At 44.7% G+C, this 17,509-nt stretch overlaps 1 protein-coding gene across 2 annotated transcripts in view; it reads left to right on the forward strand.

Annotated features, from left to right (window-relative positions):
• NIPA2 (NIPA magnesium transporter 2) overlaps positions 1 to 17,509 on the forward strand; it is a 276,819-nt gene that overhangs the window by 81,744 nt on the left and 177,566 nt on the right. The window lies entirely within an intron of this gene.

Raw genomic sequence — 17,509 nt, forward strand, 5'->3', positions numbered from 1 at the left:
ATTGATGATTTATAAATAAATCTGTTTATTTGCAGTATGGCTGCATTCCTTGCATGTCTGTACTAAGTTGCAGTCAGTTGTTATATTATTTGCAGATGTCCCCTGCAGTCACAGCTATTGGGTTCTATCCCCATGCCTCCCAACTAAGCCATGATGGCTGTTGATTATGTACTGTACAGAAACATGCCTCTCAAGTGTCATGATTTCTTGTAATTAAAACTGTCTAATCCATCTGTTTTACAGGATTACCAGAGAAAGACTACCTGGAATGCAATGTACGACCAAATCCACTTACAGAACATCTTAGTAGTTATACAAGTCCACATTATTTGAAACTGTTCTCTGTAGTTGTATACCTGCATTTGTCATTCCGTGGCCCATACTGACCCATGCTAACAGCTTGAGAGGTATATACGTACTCCATCAGCTATAGGAGAATTGTAGTCACTCTACAAAACTGACACGGCAAACCTATAGAGTATTTATGATCAGTGTTTTCAGGGATGTAGTCTGCAATGCCACTAATGGAATATTTTTATTTTTCTTCCCACACCATATTGTCATTTATTGTTATTTAATATTGACATATGCTAAACTAACTATATTTTTGCAGACTGTGATGTAATATTGTTGTGCGCTATTATGATTCACTATTAACATACTTTAACTATTTTGTTGCCCTTCCAGCTTTCTGGCATGCTGTTACTATACTGACTGTTATGTTGCTTACTGTTGTGTTCTACATAGTATACACTAATGTGTATTTGTATGAATTAAAATGAGGTTCTATTCTGTTAATAGTAACAATGGCTTGGTTATTACTAACATTAAACTATTGCTATACCTCTATCACCACAGCACATCAAGGAATGCCGGTTGTGGCTGATCCCCCTACCTTACCTCAACCGGCCGTGGCACCGGGTCCCAGCACATCTGAGACCCAGACCAGTGGTGACGCCTTTGCTGCCTCTGCACTACCTGCGACCCTGGGTAATACTGCTCCACAGGATTGGGCCCAGCCCCCCCTTTGGGAGCAGTGGTGAGGGGGTGTTGTCACCTGGGATGAGCGGTCAGTCTTGGTGTGCAAGGTAGTCTATCATAGGTTTGACCACTGCCTGTGCTGGATTGAGGGATGCTAGCCAATCTGGTGAGGCAGCCTCACCCCGGTGCCCATCCTCCAGCACTGCCACCTTTGAGGCAGTTAAGTAGTAGTGCCGACAGTCCATGAATGGAGATGAGTCATGCTGCTGCTGTCTGGAGGCATAGGGGACTTGGGATTCCACATCCTTCCTCTCTAAGGTGCTCGCCCATCTCATGTGTCACACACTGCCCCTGTCTGCTGTCTTGTCTATCTGCAAATGCATCCTCACCTACCCAACTTGCCTCCCCCACACATACTTCCCCAACATTCCACTCGCACCTTAAAAAAATGTGCACCTGTCCCCCCCCCAAAAAAAACACCCCATACATAGCTCTTCATTTCTATTGATTGTGTGTCCTTAAAATTCTATTACACATTTACAAAATAAACACCGAGACCATCGCACCTGCAGACAAGTGCATTAACCTGCCACTCCTTGCAACTCTTGCTTAAAATGTGCTTTAAAAAAATAGTGATTGCCAGTTATAGTCATTAAGCATGTTTCAGCAGAGCTGCGGGCCACACCATGCAAGCTGGAATAAAACTTAATGGAAAACATGGGAGTGTTCTGGAACTCTGGAGCAGTAGTACACCACTACAAAGCCAAAGACATAATAATGGATGCAAGTGAGGCCTCTGATAGTGGGTACATGTGACCTTTTTATCAGTAACATGTAGACACTTCCTAAGGCATTAATGGCAAAGTACATGTGCAGCTGGGATCCTGGTGCAGAAATATATCCATATAAAGCTTTACACATACTGATGGATGTAGAAGATGATTCACAGCCTGTAGGTGTGCACATATGTCTTGCAAATACACCTGCTGCAGCAGTGACTCAGTAGCTCAGTCTGTTAAATGCCTCATGAACAGTACATTTTTGCCACACACACAGTCATGGGTACAAATCCAGAGGTGTGTAGCACTGAATTTTCAGTATTGTAAAGCCAGCAATTAATGACAAGAGTCCTGCACTCTTTTTATCCACACAATGCATGTCTTCAGGTCATCGGGTATAAAACATGCCTTTACATCAGTCTTTCTTGCCGCGCGCTGCCCGAAGCAGAAACGGTTTGCAAGTGCCGGTTGGCCGACTCCTGAAATTTTCGTTTTCGAGTTTCAGAACCGACGTCTAAGTACCCCGTTGGGGAAACTTTTTCTTGCTCCTTACCGATGTCAGTAAAAGTTAATAACTGCATTACTTGTGGGAAGCAAATACCTCATAAGGATTTTCATTTGTACTGTATTCCTTGCCTAGGCCCTGACCACAATGTGCCTTGCTGTCTGTTTTGTGCTAAATTTAACCAACGCACTATTAAATGTCTGTATATTTTTGCTTCTAAATATTTTGGCTCAAGATTTAACTATCCAGAAATGTCGTCTGTTTGCAATTCGACTACTGGAATACCTAAAAAATGCAAAGAAAGAGACAGACCGTCAAGGTTCAAAATTGACTATGCTTCTCGTAAGCCAGTCGCCGGTACTGAGTGAGGCGCTTTCGCAGCCTCTGATATCCACTACTTTTGATTCGCAGGCCTCTTCTGAGACCCATTCGAAGACTGGTAAGCTGCGAGATGCTTTAAGTATTGAACCCGTGGATGTTTGTACCTTAGAAGGGTCCAGAGCTGCTGTGCAGGCACTGGCTTCTGAGGGTGTTTTCAGGCCTAAAGATTTGTATATTAAACAGACGCCATCTTCAAAACTAAGGCCAAAATCTGCTTCTATGTCTAAAAAACTGACGCTTGGTTCCATGTTTACAGGCCTCAATGCCTAAAAAACAAATGATCAAAATGGCTGAAGATTTAATTACCTTGATCAGGGGTAGCCATCCATCCCCCCCCCCCCCCCCCTGCTAAGAGGCTTAGGAAAGGCACTGACTATGAATCTTCAGATCAGGTTTCTACTTCTTCTTCTGATTCTTCTTCTGAACAGGATTTTATCTATACCTACTTATGAGGACTCTGATGCAGAAGATTCCATCCCTTCTACTTCTCCCCCTGAGGATTTCTCTTTGGAGAAACTTTACATACCTTAAGGGAACACTCCCACTGGGAAAGTCAGGATTTCTCTGAATCTAAAAAGAGACTTGGGAATTTCTTCTTCCTCAGCATAGGCCTTTGGCTATAACCTCCTGTTCTAGACATTGTTGATTGTTTTTTCAGAATCCAGTATGACCCCTGATTCTTTGCCTCCGGCTCCTAGTAAGCCAGACCTACTACAGATTTCCTCACTCCCACAAATTCCTATTCAAGAACCCTACTGCTGATCCTGAAACCATTTCTCAGGGTCCCTAGGGCGTTAAGGCCTCTACTGCTAAAATAATCCTACCCCCCTCTGACAGAGATTCCAGGGCACTGGATAGATGGGGTAAGAAGGCTTACATGTCTGCAACCATGGCAATCGGGGCTTTAAACTGTCAATTTCATATGCTTAAATATCAACAGCATGTCATGGGTCTACTTAAACAGAAAATGATGTTGATCTTGACTGTGTGGAAAATAGAGTTGCAGGATTTATTGCGTTCAGCTGAACAAGTTGGAAAACATACTTTGCAATGTGGTTTTGATTTTTTGGAGGCCTCTTGCAGGACTGCTGTAACTGGATCTGTGATGATAAGGCATGCTTCGCTCAAAGAGCAAAATCTGCCTGACCATGTTAAAGCAAAATTGTTGGATGCTCCTTTACAACAGGACAGTCTCTTTGGAAATAAGGCTGAAGAAGTTTTAAAAAAGATGGAAGATGAAGCTAAATCTATGCAAACTGTGAAAGATTTCTTACAAGTGCAGCCACCCACATTTAGTAGGCACTGGCCTACTAAGAACTGGTCCTTTCCAGTTCCCTCGAGAGCCGCTCAAGTCAAATCCAGACATTCCAAAGGCTCCAGGTTTCAGTCACAAAGAACTTTTAGAACAAAACAATAGGGTGCCTCCACCTCCAAACCTGGAAGAAATGAGGCACCTCCCTATGGTAAACAGTCTCAATGACTTTCCTCTGCAGTCACCAAACACTTACCTTTTGGCCGCCCCTTTAGGGGGAAAGCTGGCACTTCATGCAAAAAACTGGCAACTGATTACCCAGGACAAATGGGTTTTAAATATAGTATCGCAAGGATACAGATTTCATTTCCACACGTTGCCAATCCCAAACGGATGGCCAGATCTGCCTCCAAATCAGTGGGCAGAGGCCCAGAAACAAAATCTGTTCCTCATGAATATGGGAGCTATTCAACCAGTACCAGAAGAGGAAAAGGGGCAAGGTTTCTATTCAAGACTTTTCCTGGTACCCAGAAAAGACAAATCATCGCGTCCAGTTCTGGACCCATCCATTCTAAATACATTTCTGGACATTCCAAAATTCAGGATGCTGACTCTTCAACAGTTACTACCTATGCAGTACAAGTTCTCTGCACTGCACTTTGGCTTGTCTACTGCGCCCAGGGTCTTCACAAAGTGCCTGGCTCCAGTAATTGCATTTTGCAGGCAAATAAATATTCAAATTTATCCATACCTGGACGATTGTCTAATTAAAGCAGAAGTCAAGGACACTCTCTTTTAAAGCATCTGGTATTTGTAAAAAGGGTTCTAACTTGTCTAGGGTACACCATAAACGAAAAGAAATCACAACTGGTACCCTCTCAAAAAATTACATTCCTGGGTGCAAGCTTGAATACAACTGCCCAGATGACTTACACGCCAGAAAAGCAAATTCAATTTATGACTTACTTCAAACAGGTGGCCACAAAAACCCAGCTATGGGCAAGACAAATTCTGCAGGCCTTTGGGTTCATGGCCTCCTGCATTCTTCTAATTCCATATGCAAGACTGTATATGAGGAAACTTCAGCATTACCTAAAAAGTTTATGGAGTCAACATTGTCACAGCCTGGAATCAATGATTCCTATTATACCTTGCCTGCAACTAGAGTTCCTATGGTGGGCAGAGGCCTGCCACCAAAACGAGGGACTGCCATTTACTCCACCCCCTGCTGCCCAAACCCTAACTACAGACACATCGGACTATGCTTGGGAGGGGGAAAATCTGGCAGGGAAATTCATTCAGGGCAAATGGAGCCCAAATCAAATGCGCCTACATATCAACCAGAAAGAGATGCTAGCTGTACAAAATGCTCTGACAGCCTTGAAGGACTACCTTCATCCAGGACAACTACTGTAAAGACAACACCACAGCCATGTGGTACATAAACAATCAGGGGGTTACACATTCCTACCCCCTTTGCAGACTAGCCGTGGCATTGTGGAACATGGCCTTGACTTATCAAATACATCTACAAGCTCAATTCCTGGCAGGAAAGCCAAATACTCTGGCAGACGAACTAAGCAGAAATCTTATGTACCCACACGAATGGAAACTGGAACCACAAGTTTTCAACATGTTGACACGCAAATGGGGGAGCCCAAACATAGATCTTTTTGCCTCACCCCAAAACTATCAGTTGGACAAATTCTGCAAAAGAGTTCATCACAAAAAAAGCTTGGAAAGTGGATGCTCTGTCAGCCTATGCTTTCCCCCCTCTGCCTCTGCTCTCCAAAGTCCTACTAAAAGTCAGACAGGACAAACCAAAAATGATTCCGATTGTTCCAGACTGGCCTTGCCAACACAGGTACCAACTCCTGCGCAATGTGTCACACCTTCCAACGTGGCACTTGCCTCAGACACCTTACCTACTGTCTCAGCAGAACTACCAAATTCTGCACACTCTGCTCCAAACTTTGAATCTTGCAGCATGGCTAATCAACTAATTTCACCCTTGGCATCTCTCAGCAAACCTGTGATCGATGTCATTTTGGAGGCTAGAAGGCCTAGTACTAGAAAATCTTATGCTGCCAAATGGAAAAGATTCTGTGCCTGGAACCAGTCACAAGGAATAAGCACAGCAATGCCCAATATTCCTCAGATTCTGCAATACTTAACTGAGATGCTTCACAAGGGCCTACCTTTTTTCTTCCATAAAAATCCATGCCTCTGCCATTTCAGCTCATTACAACCCAGAACCTCCCCTCTTCTTGCATCCTCTGCTAAAGCAGTACCTCAGAGGGGCCAAAACTTAAGACCTCCCAGGAGAGCACCAACTCCTGCATGGGACCTCAATTTTGTTTTGGAAAAACTTACTCTACCTCCTTTTGAGCCAGCTGCTACTGCGGACCTAAAATTTCTCTTTTGGAAAACAGCTTTCCTTTTAGCAGTCACTTCAGCTAGAAGGATTTCAGAATTACAGGCTCTTATGGCAGTGGAGCCTTTCATTATTTTTTTATCCGAACAGGGTGGCTCTCAGGACCAATCCATCCTTTATGCCTAAGGTGGTATTTAGTGTGGCTCTTAATCAGACCATTCATCTGCCAACTTTCTTCCCCAATCCACAGAACAAGGGTGAGCGGATTCTGCATTCATTGGATCTACACAGACAACTTAGATTCTACTTAAACAGGACAAAATCTCTAAGAAAATCTGAACAACTATTGGTGACACTTGCTGCAGGGGCAGAGGGAAAGGCTATTTCAAAGCAGACTATTTCCAAATGGATAAGCCATTGTATTCGCTTCTGCTATATGCACCATGGTAAACCTATCCTCTATCAACTTAAAGCTAAGTACCCCGTTGGGGAAACTTTTTTTCTTGCTCCTTACTGATGTCAGTAAAAGTTAATAATTCTATTACTTGTGGGAAGCAAATACCTCATAAGGATTTTCATTTGTACTGTATTCTTTGCCTAGGCCCTGACCACGACGTACCTTGCTGGCGGGTTTGTGCTTTATTTAATCAGTGCACTATCCTTTGTCGGTACATTTTTGCTTCAAAATATTTTGGTTCTCTGTTTAATTATCCAGACATAGATCTTTTTGCCTCACCCCAGAACTACCAGTTGGACAAACGTTGCACAAGAACTCATCACAAAAAGCCCTGGAAAGTGAATGCTCTGTCCTTCAGCTGGAAAAGCTTATCAGTCTATGCCTTTCCCCCTCTGCCTTTGCTCTCCAAAGTTCTACTAAAAGTCTAAACAGGACAAACCAAAATTTTTGATTGCTCCAGACTGGCCTCGCCAACACTGGTACCCACTCCTGTGCAGTGTGTCCCACATTTCTCTGTGGCACCTGCCTCCGACACCTTCCTTACTGTCTCGGCAGGAGAACCAAATTCTGTACCCTCCGCTTCTAACATTGAATCTTGCAGCCTGGCTAATCATTTAAATTCACACTCAGCAAGCCTGTGATGAATATCATTTTGGAGGCGAGAAGACCTAGTACTAGGAAATCATATGCTGACAAATGGAAAAGTTTCTGTGCCTGGAATCTATCTCAAGGGATGAGCACAGCAGTGCCCAATTTACCTCAGATGCTTCACAAGGGCCTGTCTTCCATAAAAGTCCATGCCTCAGCCATTTCAGCTCATTACAACACAGATCCCCCCCCTTCTCTCATCCTCTTCTAAAGCAGTATCTCTGAGGGGCCAAAGACTTGAGACCACCCAGGAAAGCTCCAACCCCTGTCTGGGACCTTAACTTTGTATTGGAGAAACTCACTCTACCTCCTTTCCAGCCAGCTGCAACTGCAGACTTGAAATTTCTTTCCTGGAAAACAGCCTTCCTTTTAGTAATCACTTCAGCTAGAAGGATATCAGAGTTACAGGCCCTTATGGCAGTGGAGCCTTTCATCATCTTTCATGCGGACAGGGTGTCATTCAGGACCAATCAATCATTCATGCCCAAGGTGGTATCCAGTGTGGCTCTTAATCAGTCCATTCATTTGCCAACTTTCTTTCTCATTCCACAGAACAAGGGAGAGCGGATTCTGCATTCATTGGATGTACACAGACAACTTAGATTCTACTTGGACAGGACTAAATCTCAAAGAAAATCTGAACTGCTGGTAGCATTTGCTGCAGGGGCAGAGAGGAAGGCTATTTCAAAGCAAACCATTTCTAAATGGATAAGCCATTGCATTAATTTCTGTTATAAGCACCATGGAAAACCTATCCCCCAGGGGATCAGATCTCACCCCACCAGGGCTGCATCTACTTCAGCAGCCTTTCTCAGAGGTGTTCCTACCAGGGATATTCTAGAAGCTGCTACCTGGAGTTCAGTTCATACTTTCACCAAGCATTATCACTTAACGAGTTTGTCTAAATCCAGAGCTGGTTTTGCCACTGCTGTTTTGCAGGGCCTTATAGCTGGTCCTAATGCTGTATAAATCCATAATCACAACCTTAGCTTTGGGAATCTACCCAAATGTAATGACTGCAGCAGTGAAACACGAACATAGTACAGTTGTGTACGCTTACCATAAATGTAGATGTTCGAGTGTATTCACTGTTGCAGTCCTGGTTACCCTCCCTCCAGCCCCCTGTTTTTCTTCTAGTATACCTCTTCTTTCTTTTACTATGCTTAAAAGCCTTTTTGGTGTATTTGGGGGGGCACCTAACATCTGGGGAAAAAAATGATGTAATGGCGTCAGCTGCATGTTTTATACCCCTGACGACCTGACAACATGGAGGAAGGGACAGCAACCGACCCAGATCCCAAGACTCAATCAGGCCGACTGTGGGCAACGTGCCAGCAGATTACCCAAATGTAATGACTGCAACAGTGAATACACTCTAACATCTACATTTATGGTAAGTGTACACAACTGTACTTTATTGATACTGTAACTTACTTGCCTTAAACACGTGCCTTCATTGGAGTGTAGAGTGTACTCTCACTCTGGGCCTGGTTCTGCAACAAGGCTGACGCAGCTCACACAGTTACTCCTACAGCTTCTTGTCCTCCAAAGTCTTTACACTCTGCCTGTGTCTGTTACCTGCAACACCCCCATCTCTATGTGAAGGTGCCTACTGCAGACCTACCCTCTGCGACAATGTAGTCTTCTCCCCCCCCAGTAGTGTCAAGCACAACATATCAGAAAAGGGCCCTAATCTACATGAAGGCCTTCTATATTCTACAGTGGTTGCATGTCATTGGCTGATGGTGTAAATCTGCTGTGCTGGTGGCAATTAGCATTTCAGAACAGATTGGTTTAGAGGTAATCACCTCTGTTTAAAAGGCAAACAGCTGGCTGTGGGGAGCCGTTCTGTATTAGGCCTTCCTCGCACAGAACATAACCATTGTGACAACTATACTGTCACCACATATCAACAGAGGAGTACTGCACTCCATCAGTAATGTAAATGTTTTTGTGTACAACAGGTTGCAGATGGGTGAATAAACTTACAGGGAATACTGATGACAACATTAAGCCTTTCTTCGACCTGTGATAATGACATGTCAGTGACCTCCTGCTGTCTTACACCTACGCAGGTTGTAGCAAAGATCAAGGGTGCATTGTCTTTTGTCATTGTGGCACACTGGTCTCGTTGGACTGTCCCTTTTATAGTAGTTGTAATAGCACACTGCTATTCGTGTGGCATTGTTCGTATGACATATTGAGGGGTTGCATAGAGGACACACCACAGTAGACCTGAATGTTGGGTGTATGATAATATAGCAGTAGCTGTCATGGCTACAGTTTTTGTTTGCACACTGTGGAGTATGACATGTGTGAGCAAGCAATGGTTAGTGCCAGCCATTTTGGCCTTGCTGTATCTGTACATAGTGTACATCTGCATATGTGATCCTGTAATGTGTTCCCCTTTTGTTGTCTTTCAGGAATTGTGTACCATAGATGCCATGCACGCTTCTCGGATGCAGAGAATGAAATTGTACTGCAAGCACTAAGACAATATCCTCACATCCCACTGTCCAAGGGGAGACCGAGCAAGGAACAGTGGGGTGCATTGTGGGCAAACCTTATCCGTGATGTGAATGGCATGGGGCCAGCAGGGCATATGAGTAGGTTTGACACAGGGTAACCGACATAAGTGCTACACAACGAAGGGCAGCAGGTGTAGCCAGGGATTGTGCTGTCACCAGTAGAGGGCCTGAGGAATTCCTGGCATACATAGGCACATGCAACAGCTCCCAGACATCCATCACACCATGCATCTTGGAAGTGGGTACCACAGTTTTCACAGCTGAGGAGCATGCAGGTAAGCTTACAGTGATCAGCATTGTAGTACTGTAGCAGTCAGGGTGTCAGGCTGTGGATACTTTTATGTGTGTGGCAGGTCTTTGTTCTTTGGGGGGGGGGGTTAACCTGCGTTATACACTGTTACTCATTGTGACCAGTACAACAAGTAAAATGGTAGCTACTGTAAATGTGAAATGTATAGATATATTAACATGCAGTGGTACTGACATTACCCCACCCTCAACTTTTTAAGGGTCCATCTGGTACTGCCCAAAGCCGTTGTTCAGCTCCTGGTAGGCATGACACTTGTTTTGTTAAGGAACAATTATATTCTAGTATGGTTAAAGGCCAGAATAATTCCCTACATAAACATAACTGTGTGTACGTAGTGTAGGATGTTTTTAAATTCCATTCTACAGCAGGTACCTAAGGTTTCTAAAAGGGGTAGTCACAGGAGTGTAGTTCAACAAACAGATGCACTTGGCAGTTACAGTTAAGAGCAGATAAGGCACCTGGTTTAAATGGGGCAAGGAATCTAAAATGCCTTTTAAAACACAACAGGTTGAAGCTAAATACGTTAGGCAGTGAAATGTATATTTTCATATATTTGTTAAGAGTTGTACTGGGTTTTTGTGTTTTTTCAAGTATAGTGTCATACTGATTAATTAAAAGGTAAATATTACTGGTCATGTTTTACTTGATTTATGTGTGGATGGCAGAAGAAATGGGGTAGGGGTTATCCTAACGGAACAGTATGCCAAGAGGGTTTTGGAGGTGGAGAGTGTCTGATAAGAGTGATGTTTATGAAGCTTGAAATTGATGGTGTAATGATGAATGTTGTTAGTGCATATGCTCCACAAGTTGGGTGTGCGATGGATGAGAGAGAAAAATTTTGGAGTGAGATGGATGAAGTGGTGGTGAATATACCCAAGGGTGAGAGACTAGTGATTGGAGCAGACTTCAGTGGGCATGTTGGTGAAGTGAACAGAGGGGATGAGGAAGTGATGGTTAGGTATGGTGTTAAGGAGAGGAATGCAGAAGGTCAGATTGTGGATTTTGCGAAAAGGTTGGACATGGCTGTGGTGAATACGTATTTTAAGAAGAGGGAGGAGCATAGGGTGAGGAAGATGCACACAGGTGGATTATATCCTATGTAGGAGGGCCAGTCTGAAGGAGATTGGAGACTGTAAAGTGGTGACTGGGGAAAGTGTAGTTAAGCAGCATAGAATGGTGATCTGCAGGATGAGGGTGGCCTAATGGTTAAGGTGTTTGCCTTACAAACACAAGGTACAAGGTTTGAATCTCACAAGGGATAACTGGCTAGGCTTAAAATGGCTCACAAGGGCAGTTTGCCTAGTACTGACCTATGAACCTATGTTGGTGATCAAGAAGCGGAGGAGGAGTGTGAAAGCAGTGCCAAGGATTAAATGGTGGAAGTTTAAAAAAAAAGGGTGATTGTGAGGTGGAGTTCAGGGAAGAGTTAAGACAGGCACTGGAAGGCAATGAAGAGTTACCGAATAGCTGGGTTAACTAACTACAGCAGAGCTAGTAAGGGAGACTGCTAGGAAGGTGCTTGGTGTGACATCTGGACAGAGGAAGGAGGACAAGGAGACATGGTGGTGGAATGAGGAAGTACAGGAGAGTATACAGAGGAAGAGGTGGCGAAGTGGGATTGTCAAAAAGATGAAGAAAGTAGACATGAGTATAAGGAGATGAGACGTATGGCAAAGAGAGAGGTGGCGAAGGCTAAGGATAAGGCATATAGAGAGTTGTATGAGAGATTGGACACTAAAGAGGGAGAAAACGACCGATTGACCGATTGGCTAGACAGAGGGACAGAGCTGGGAAAGATGTGCAGCAGGTAAGGGTGATAAAGGACAGTGAGGGAAACGTACTCAAGTGAGGAGAGTGTGTTGAGTAGATGGAAAGAGTACTTTGAAGGGCTGATGAATGAAGAGAATGAGAGAGAGAGAGAAGGTTGCATGATGTGGGGATAGTGAATCAGGAAGTGAAGCAGATTAGCAAGGAGTAAGTAAGGACAGCTATTAAGAGGATGAAGAATGGAAAGGCTGTTGGCCCAGATGACATACCAGTGGAAGCATGGAGGTGCTTAGGAGAAATGGCAGTGGAATTTTTAACCAGATTGTTTAATGAAATTTTGGAAAGTCAGAGGATGCCTGAGGAGTGGAGAAAGTGTTTTGGTACCTATCGTTAAGAGTAAGGGTGATGTGCAGAGCTGCAGTAACTACAGAGGGATAAAATTGATCAGTCACAGCTTGGTTATGGGAAAGAGGAGTGGAAGCTAGGTTAAGAAGTGAGGTGATGATTAGTGATCAGCAGTATGGTTTCATGCCAGGAAAGAGCACTACCGATGCAATATTTGCTCAGTGTTGTTGGAGAAATACAGCGAAGGTCAGAAGGAGTTGCATTGTGTCTTTGTGGACTTAGAGAAAGCATATGACAGGGTGACTAGAGAGGAGTTGTGGTATTGTATGAGGAAGTCGGGAGTGGCAGAGAAGTATGTAAGAGTGGTACAGGATATGTACAAGGGTAGTGTGACATTGGTGAGGACTGCGGTGGGAGTGACAGATACGTTTAAGGTGGAGGTGGGATTACATCAAGGATCTGCTCTGAGCCCTTTCTTATTTGCAGTGGTGATGGACAGGTTGACAGATGAGATTAGACAGGAGGCCCCGTGGACTATGATGTTTGCAGATGACATTGTGATATGTAGTGAGAGTAGGGACCAGGTTGAGGAGACCCTGGAGAGGTGGAGATGTGCTTTAGAGAGGAGAGGAATGAAGGTCAGCTGGGCTAAAACAGAATATATGTGTGTAAATGAGAGGGAGGGTAGAGGAATGGTGAGGATGCAGGGAGTAGAGTTGGTAAAGGTGGATGAGTTTAAGTACTTGGGATCAACAGTTCAGAGTAATGGTGAGTGTGGAAGAGAGGTGAAGAAGAGAGTACAGGCAGGGTGGAATGGGTAGAGAAGAGTGTCAGGAGTGATTTGTGACAGACTGGTACCAATAAGAGTGAAAGGGAAGGTCTACAAAAGGGTAGTGTGAGACCAGCTATGTTATATGGGTTGGAGACGGTAGCATTGTCGAAAAGGCAGGAGTCAGAGCTGGATGTGGCAGAGTTAAAGATGTTAAGATTTGCACTGGGTGTGACTAGGATGGACAGGATTAGGAATAGGCATATTAGAGGGTCAGCACAGGTTGGACAGTTTGGAGACAAAGCAAGAGAGGCGAGATTGCGTTGGTTTGGACATGTGCTGAGGAGGGATGCTGGGTATATTGGGAAAAGGATGCTAAGGATGGAGCTGCCAGGTAAGAGGAAAAGAGGAAGGCTTAAGATGAAGTTTATGGATGTGGTGAGAGATGACATGCAGGCGGTTGATGTGAAAGAGCATGATGCAGAGGACAGGAAGAAATGGAAACACATGATCCGCTGTGGCGACCCCTAACGGGAACAGCCGCAAAGATGATGATGATGATTGTTGTAAAGGTCCTAAGTTGAATGTGTATTTCATTCTGAAAACGTGTTTTGTGGACAAAAATGGAGAAGAAAGTTGTTTGACTGCAAATCCAGTTGTGGGTCTTCATTGTTGAGAGTCTTGTAGGCTTTTCGTACACAATAATACAGGTATTAATGTACTGCTTTTTTCTTTCGTATTGCCGGTGACCGTGGTGGTTGCTGTCTGTCCCCTACACAACCTGATTGTCAGTGTCTCTTCAGACTCTGATGATGGTGGCCATAGTGAGTCACAGGTGGGGGTGTCAGGAGCTGAATCTGTCTCAGAGGTAGACATCAGTCTTCTGCCCCCGTGTTGCTGCACACAGTCTGTATGCCCACACATACCCCATCCCCAGATGCCATAGATATTGGACAGTTAGAGGGTGGGGACATTGAACAGGAAACTGTGGCAACTATGACTCCAGTGAGTGTAGACAGTGTCCATAGCCAGAGAGCTGGCGAGGTCCCACTCAGGTGGATTTGACAGTGGTGGTTGTAGGAGGCCTGCTGTCCATCTACCACCTGTTGCAGGTGTCACATCATGGGTCACTCGGCACATGTTTCAGGCCAACATAGAGGCACAGGCACGTTCTGAACGGAACACCAGATGTATGCTTAAGGTTAAGGATGCAGCATAGTCTGACATCCGTGACTGCCTCCACCGCATTCTGGACACCCTGGATCGGTTTACCGTTGCAGTGGACAGACTGTGGGCTGAGACTGTCTGTCTTGGACCGCACTTTGTTTGTTCTAGAACGTGTGGTTGGAGTTGGGCATCAGACTCATGGACGTAGGTCAGCAACCCCATCTGCTGAGAGTCCACATGGCCATGCACACTCACGCTCTCTTAGTGGCAGTACATCCAGCTCTACAGAGGGGAGTGTGCTGTCCACACCATAATGTGGCAGGCCAGGAGCTCGTGGTCCTGGGTGGTCCTGTGGGGGGCACTGTCTCAGCAGACAGCAGTCACTGTCAGGTACAAGCACCACTTCTGACCTTGGGCATGGAGGTGCCAGTGCAAGTGCTGGCAGAACCAGTTCCCGTGTTCACTGCCAGAGACAATGAACTGTGAACTATACCATGTATAGTCCAAAGCCGTCCAACCTACACGTGTAGGGCTAGCACTGAGCTTGACTGTGTACACGTGTGTGCGCACACACCACTGTCAAATGCAGGTCATCTACAGAAACACGGCACCTTTCCATGGTCCATCTTACATACTTCCCTCCTAACTCACAGATGCTATTTACTGTTTGGTCCAGCCTAGGCCTCCTGCACCTCCGCACAATACCCTGTGCAAGTGATGATACCGGTGCCACATCCCTGTCATCCTCACCATTGATGCAGGGAAATGAAGCTATGTCTGATGCACAGGGTGACTATATTAGTGAACATGTACTTGTGTAATGCAGTGTTGGTTCAGCATGCCACATGTAGTAGTTACTGACAGATACTGCATGCTGGTATTTGTTGTTAGTACACCACGTACATTTGTGTACCTTATGATGTATGATGTTGTATTGGCTGTATAGTTGCGCATTGACAGGTGTGTCACGGCCCTGTTTGTTTTTGTTACAGGATTCTGTTGGGATACCCTATGGATACAGAACAGAAGTACAGTAGCACAGGATGGCATGTCAGCACAACAGTAATATGTCATCAGTAAGGTACAGCACTAGAAGTGCATGGCTCCATAGGTTTATATGTGTATAACAGGCTAACAAGAACAATGGCCGCATTCAGCATACTCTTGGTTAATCTGTGAGAAGGTCTGCTACCCTTGATAAATGCCACCAGGGTTTTGAGAACTGCACATCTACAAGCTGTGCTGATGGAGATGACGCATGTATATATATCCTGTGTCCAGTACCAACAGTTGTCTGACATCAGTTATGGTTGTCATGATGATCTTCATATTTCACTGTTGCAGTCATCACACTTGGGTTATCTGCCTGCAGGTAGCCCTCAGTCGGTCCAAATACCAGAGTCTTGGGATTTCTGTGTTGGATGCTGTCACCTTTTCCATGATGTCAGGGATATAAAACATTCAGCCAACGCCATTACATCCACTTTTCTTGCCGAGCAGAGCCCGAAGCAGAAGCAGTTCATAAGTGCCAGTCGGCCGCTACCTGAAATTTTTGTTATTAGAGTTTCAGACCTGAAGTCTTCTAACGCTAAGTACCCCATTGGGGATCCTTTTTTCTTGCTCTTACCGATGTCAGAAAAAGTTAACAATTGTCTTGTCTGTGGAAAGCAAATACCTCGCAGAGATTTTCATTCTTACTGCGTCACCTGTTTAGGCCTAGACCACGAACTTTTACTGTCTGTTTTGTGCCCTGTTCAACGCCAGAACTATTCATCATCGGGCTACCTTTGTCGGTAAATTCTTTTGCTCTCGTTCTCTGTATTCCGAAATGGCATCGATAAGCCATCCGACTACCAATCTTCTGAAAAAACATAAGGATAAAGACAAGACCGCATAGGTCCAAAACTGCCGACGACACTTCGTTAAGCTAGTCGCCAGTACTCGGTGAGGTGCTTTCGCAGCCCCTGATGCCCGCTTCTACAGATTCGCAGGCCTCTACTGAGACCCATTCGGAGTCCGGTGTGCAGCAGGATGCTTCTTCGACTATGGAACCTGAGAATTTCTCTACCTTGGATGGGTCCAGAGCCACTGTGCAGGCACCGGCTTCTGAGGGGTGTATTCAGACCTTCCGATGTTCGTATTAAACAGACTACTTCGTTTCTGACTAAACTACCAAATTTCTCAGGGCTAGAGTTCGCACTACGCCTAGGAAACCAACCAAAGTGCATTCTCAAGATCCCATGCCACAGAAACAAATGCTTAGAGTGGCTGAAGACCTTATTACTTTAATTAGGGGAAGCCAGCCTTCCCCCTCTAAAAGACAAAGAATTTATTTTCCTTCTGATTCTTCAGATCATGAGTCCGATGACTGTGATCTCTCAGATTACCAGGACATACCCTTATCTACATATGAGGATTCATATGTAGAGGATTCCATTCCTTCTGCCCCCCCCCCCCCCCCAGAGGATTTTTATTTTGGTGAAACCCTGCAGATCCTCTGAGAGCATTTCCGCTGGGAGTGCCAGGATTACCCACAGTCCAAAAAGAGACTAAGGGAATTTTTAAACTTGCCTCAACACAGGCCTCTAGCTATCCCCCCTGTTCTGGAAATTGTAGATGATGTCTTCATGGAATCCAGTCTTACCCCTGATACTTTGCCACCAGCTCCTAGAAAGCCTGACGGGTACTACAGAGTACCTGACTCTCAGAAATTTGTATTTAAAAGTCCCACTGTGGATCCAGAGACCATTTCCCAGGGACCTAAAAGTATTAAGGCTACTGCAACCAAAAACCCTACCCCTTCGGACAAGGAGTCTAGGGCTTTAGACCGGGGGAAGAAGGTATGCACCTCTGCAACTCTGGCCATCAGGGCATTGAATTGCCATTTTCACATGTTGACGTACCAGCAGCATATTATGGAACTAATTAAACAAAAAATGATGTTGATTCCTAATTTGTGCAGAACATAAAGATTTACAAGAGTTAATGCACTCTGCAAACCAAGTTGGAAAACATACTTTGCAGTGTGGTTTTGATGCTTTAGAAACATTTTGCAGGGCTGCTGTCACTGGGTCTGTTTTTAGAAGGCATGCTTGGCTGAAGGAACAAATCTTGCCAGGCCATGTCAAAGCAAAATTACTAGATGCTCCATTAAACCAAGAGTGTTTGTTTGGCACTAAAGCAGAAGAAGTTCTTAAAAAAATGAAAGAAAAAGCTAAATGTATGCAAACTGTTAAGATTTCCTGC

This window comes from Protopterus annectens, chromosome 5.part0 (assembly GCF_019279795.1).
Source record: "Protopterus annectens isolate FY-2018-M chromosome 5.part0, PAN1.0, whole genome shotgun sequence".
NCBI classification, from domain to species: Eukaryota; Metazoa; Chordata; order Ceratodontiformes; family Protopteridae; genus Protopterus; species Protopterus annectens.